Below are 5,402 nucleotides of genomic sequence, written 5' to 3'. Positions count from 1 at the left end.
AAATATGCTCCATCAACTAAATATGTTGACTGTTGTGTTGATACTATACATGGGATTGTTTTTGGAGTCTTACATTGCTGTCTCAGACATCTGCTCAAAATGTACATGTACTTTTGGTGTAAATTGTAACAGTCGCGGATTGTCTTCAATTCCGAAAGGCTTTCCGGTAAATATCACAATTTTGAAAGTATTAAAATTCACTTCTAACATATTTTCCGCATACAATGTCTCAAATTATCATTGTGTTGTATAGCGGTCTTTTGCCACCGTTACATTTCGAAGTCGCCGATAGAATGTTTCTTTCTGGCACTGTACAACCCTCAGTCGTACAGTGTTATAATCCTCAAAGGGTTGGATCGCTATAACGTCCACTCAAAGCGCCGAGCTAGCAGAAATTTTAGCACGCCGAGCGAAATGCAAAGTAGTATTTCGTCTGTCTTTACGTCCTTAGTTCAAATTCCACCGAGGTCGTCTTTCTTTGCCTTTCATCCTTTCGGGGTCGATAAATTAAGAACCAGTTGCGTACTGTGGTTGATCTAATCGACTGAACCCTACCCCAAATTTCAGGCCCTGTGCCTACAGCAGAAAGGATATAAAACTTCCACTAACTATCAAAGTATAATTTCAATACCGACAGACACGGATATCTACACGTATTCTCGACCTTCCGACCTTCTGTCGACCGGCTACTGGTCTATTTATAATGGCTGGCAACTACCACTTTTTACCGGGAGGGGTGTACAATTTTACTATACAAAATCACCCCTTTTACTTTTCTTTTTAATTAACAACCAATTTGTATTAATCATTTATTAAACTTCTTATATATTTTAACAACTTGTCTCCTTCATTTTTAAATAAATTGATGAATTTTATGGGACTTCTTTCCATAAATTCACCGTGCATTATATGCAAGTGTTACTTTCATATCTTCGCAAATTTACGCCTGTAAACAACCAGCAAAGTATGAAGAACAAACATTAGAAATCTCTTTTGGAAAGCTCCAAAAGAAAGGACGAATTTACATTCAACCTTTTTACACACACACACACACACACACACACACACACACACACATACATACTCAATAGCTTTTCTTCTTAGGGTCTACTTTTAGGGTTTCAATATCCTTCCTTTTCCTTGTACGTGTTGTTTCGACTTCTTGTAACGGTGTTGGGACCTGAAAATTGTCATATAGCCAAACCATCGGTATTTCTACTCCTGATGTTTCCTTTTCTATGGCTCCTTCCTAAAACTGATTTCTATGTCTCCTTTCCATTCCTTTTCTGCTTCTTATGTTTGTTACAATTTCCCCTTCAAGTATTGCTTGCCATTCTTACACATTCTTACAATGTACCTTATTACCGTTTCTGAAGAATTTTGGCATGTCTTTATTAGCACGTATTTTTTTCTTCACTGGTAACAGTTTATCGAATACTGACTTCACCTTTCTGGCAAACATTAATTCTGCCAGTGAACATCCTTCTGCTGCATTTGGGTTCGGAGTTACCGGTAAACTCTTAAGAATTGTTGGATCGCGATCTCGTCCGTGGCACCAGGGAATGCCGAGTCCGACGCCAACGCTACAGCTCCGTACCGGTCCGCCGCTTCGCGTGAAGACGTGTTCCGGCGCCTGGTGGCGTGACGCCGAGCGAACGGCAACGCGGCCGCGCGGGTGCACAGCGACACACACGGCCCGAGCGACCAGGTCCTCGGAGCCAATCCTTCTTCCGAAGTTACGGATCCATTTTGCTGACTTCCCTTACGTACATTGGCGCTATCGACGTGAGGCTGTACACCTTAGAGACCTGCTATGGTTGGTGAATACGAGAGCTGCGAATCGTTTCGGACCCGAATTTTCTAGGGCTTCCGAGAGCGAACCGGACACCACCTGAGGCGCGGCGCTCTACAGGCATCATATCCGTATCTCCGGTGGAGCCTACTCCACGGGTGCGGTCCTTTACGAAGAAGAGAGAACTCTTCCCGGGGCTCCCGGCAACATCTCCAGACTCACTTGAGTTGCCGCTGCTTCGCCCGGGCGCCGGCTTCGACGATGGACGCGCTGCTAGGAGCACGCTGCGTTCCCGCCGCCGGACGGGAATTCTCCGATTTCGGGTTGGGCAATTTTAACCCGATTCCCTTTCGAAGCGAAGCCGGCCGCTTGTGTGCGTGCGTGCGTGCGTGCGTGCACTGTCAACAACAACAATGACGGATCAGGCGCCTTTCGTGAAAGCTTTCGCCCACTTCTTAGAACTGACTGATCTGTTCCCGACCGCCGTTGGCATGGAACCCTTTTCCGCTTCTGTCTTCGAAGGTCTCGTTCGGATATTTGCTAGTACCACCGAGATCTGCACCCACGGTCGGTTTCATCCGGGCTCGCGCCCACGGCTTCCATGCACGCCGCGGTGCCCTCCTACTCTACCGAGGATCGGAAAGTAGCCTCGCCTGTAATCGCGCAACCTGCCGCCCGGCCGGTTCGGCATCGACCGCTCGCTTCAGCGCCATCTATTTTCGGGGCCGGTCGATTTGGCAGTAAGTTGTTACACACTTCTGAGCGGATTCCGACTTCCGTGGCCACGGTCTGCTGTCTATATCGATCGACTCCCTTTCGGGGATCTAATGGGCGAAGCTTGGGGCAACTTAGCCGGACGTTCGGTTCATCCTACATCACAAGTTCTGCTTACCAAAAGTGACCTACTTGGCACCGTGCATTTGTCTCGTTGCAATGGCTGCGATATACGGCCACCTTTAATCGATAGAGGAGCGGCCCGTTTCGCCCGTTCTGAGTTCGAGAGTAGATCGCGGCTGTCAACGAACCTGGGGCCTCCAGTCGTTTGCTTTACCCGACGGAATTGCGTGTCGTTCTCCCGTTGGCGCCAGCTGTCCTGAGGGAAATTTCGGAGGGAACCAGGTATTAGACGGCTCAATTGGTCTTTTGCCCCCACACCCGGTTTCAACGATCGATTTGCACGTCAGATGCGCTTCGGACTTCCACCAGAGTTTTCTCTAGCTTCGTCCCGACTAGGCGTGGATCGCCCTCTTTCGGGTCCCCGGCCACCTGCTACACCTGAGTCGGAGCGGGAACGCGAAGACGCTCGGAAACGCGAAGACGCGCGGAAACGCGATCGCGAACGCGTGGACACAACACGGGAACGATGCTTCGAAGCGCCACGTGTGCCGTAACGTTGGCGCCCGGAGGCACCGGTGTGTGACGCCAGTGACGACCCGTCACATTCTCGCTCTCACTGTACCGTCGGAGTTCCCGAAGTGAAAGACTCCAACGACTAGAAGTCGACTGCGTCTCCTGGGTCCATGTTTCAAGACGGGTCGGGTAGGTTGTCGATGCTCGTCGGTGACCGGCGGCAGCGGGCGGTATTTCGGGAGGTCCCGCGAACCCAGCGCGCCGCCCTCTCGCGAGGGAGGCAACGAGGCAGCACGCGGGCGGCTGCATCGTGGCATCGTGGCATCGCGACTCGCTGCATCGTGCTTGCTGATGGTGAGGAGCGTCAGCCCGTCTCCGTGGGTCAGCCGTTCCTGCGCTTTCGTGGGGTGATGGGCCCGGTCGAGAGAAGCGTGTCGGTCTCGACGCTGGTCAGCCGAAGCCGGCAGTGGAGGTGCACTGCCATACAACTCAACGGGAACAGGTCGCGACGACGGATCAGAGGGGAAGTGCGTCCGATGTCGGCGACCCGGAAATCGGACGCTGATGAGGCAGTGGACGACCGTCTGCGGAACAAGCGGCCGCCGGCAGTGCGGTCGTCGGCAACGACGGCGCCTCGGTGGGAAGCAGCGAACTCAGTACCCACGCGATTGCTTGAGCGGTCCTACCCATTTACCACTGGGCGGTTTCACATTTTCTTGAACTCGCTCTCCTAAGTTCTCCCTATGTATGTTACAATTTCTCCATCTTTCCAGCACTGCTTGCCATTTTGTACGTTCTCACATATACCTTATCACTGAATCTGAAGAATTTTGACATGCTTTTTTAGCATGTATTTTTTTCTTCACTGGTAACAGTTTATTGAATACTGACCTCACCTTTCTGGCAAACATTAATTCTGCTGGTGAACTTCCTTCTGCCGCATTTGGATTCGGAGTTGCCCTGTATACACTTAAGAAATGTTGGATTGTGATCTCGTCCGTGGATTCCTTACAGCGTTTTTTAAAAACTCTCTTGGAAGTGTCCACGAACCATTCAGCCCTTCCATTTGATTTAGGGTGTTCTAATGTAACATCTCGCAGAATCTTTAAAGCTTACAGGATAGAAACTGTGTTCCATTAACAGAGACAATTATATCCGGTGCAGCAAATCTTGCGAACAGCTCGTGCAAGAAGTTTATTACTGTATATGAGGTTGGTCGTTTACACCTCAGGACCTCAGGCCATTTTGTGTAGCTGTCCAGTATTATCAAATAATAATATCCATTTACCGGACCTGCCAAGTCGATATGCAATCGAGACCATGGTATTCTCCCTTCCGGCCAAGATTCATAGTTTGTAGTAGGTAGTTTCGCTGCCAGCGCACATCCTCTGCAGCCTTTTATCAGGTTTTCAACTTCTTTATCCATGTTTGACCAGCGTACGAAACTTCGCATCAGCGCTTTCAATCTAGAGATGCCTGAGTGTCCCACATGAAACTCTTTTAGCATTCTCTTCTGGTATGTATGTGGTATTGCTATACGTTCACATTTTGGCGGTTCTTTGCATCAGATCTTTTTTTATTTCCTTTTCGTCGACCACAGTTTTCTTTTTGTCTCTTATTAAATTTGTCATTTCTTGCATTTCTTTATATTTCTTCAAAGGTTATTGGTAGTTCACGCACGACGTTCCACATCACATTTTTTTTGTTGCTGTTTCCGCTCTTAGCATTACTATTACGGTGTCCTCCATCGGTTCGTTATTTCTCGGAATTAACAGACCATTGGCATGTCCCAACGTTTTTTCAAGCAGATATTCCATTCTATAATTGTAGTTTAATAAAATGGCATCTCACCGCTGCAGTCTGTTTGCCGTATGTGTCGGGATTCCTTTCTTGGATCCGTATATTGTTAGTAGAGATCTATGGTGTGTTTGCAGCCAAAAACATCGGCTGTGAATGAACCTGTGAATTTTTTTCACGCCAAATATAATGGCCACAGTCTCTTTTCCAACCTGGTTATAGCTCTTTTTCGCCGGCAATAATGTCCTTGATGTGTGAGCTATAGTCTTTCTCCTGCTCTCGTTATACTTGTGTAGAAGCACGGTTCCTTCCCCATACTCGCTAGCACCTGAAGCTAGTATTATTTCTAACTTGGGGTCGAAATGCGTAAGATATAAGTTTGACACATCCTTTAACTCATCATTTAACACATCTTTTAACTCTTTAAATGTTTTCTGGCATTTCTCTGCCCAAATCTATTTGA

The 5,402-nt window shown here is 48.1% G+C and overlaps 1 pseudogene; it reads right to left on the bottom strand.

Annotated features, from left to right (window-relative positions):
• Window positions 1-1,782: 1,782 nt before the first annotated feature.
• On the bottom strand, window positions 1,783-3,310 carry LOC149130527 (large subunit ribosomal RNA; annotated as a pseudogene).
• Window positions 3,311-5,402: the final 2,092 nt, after the last annotated feature.

The sequence above is a fragment of the Octopus bimaculoides genome, chromosome 28, assembly GCF_046866305.1.
Source record: "Octopus bimaculoides isolate indiv1 chromosome 28, ASM4686630v1, whole genome shotgun sequence".
Classification (NCBI taxonomy): Eukaryota; Metazoa; Mollusca; class Cephalopoda; order Octopoda; family Octopodidae; genus Octopus; species Octopus bimaculoides.
This window is presented reverse-complemented; position numbering and strand designations above follow the sequence as displayed.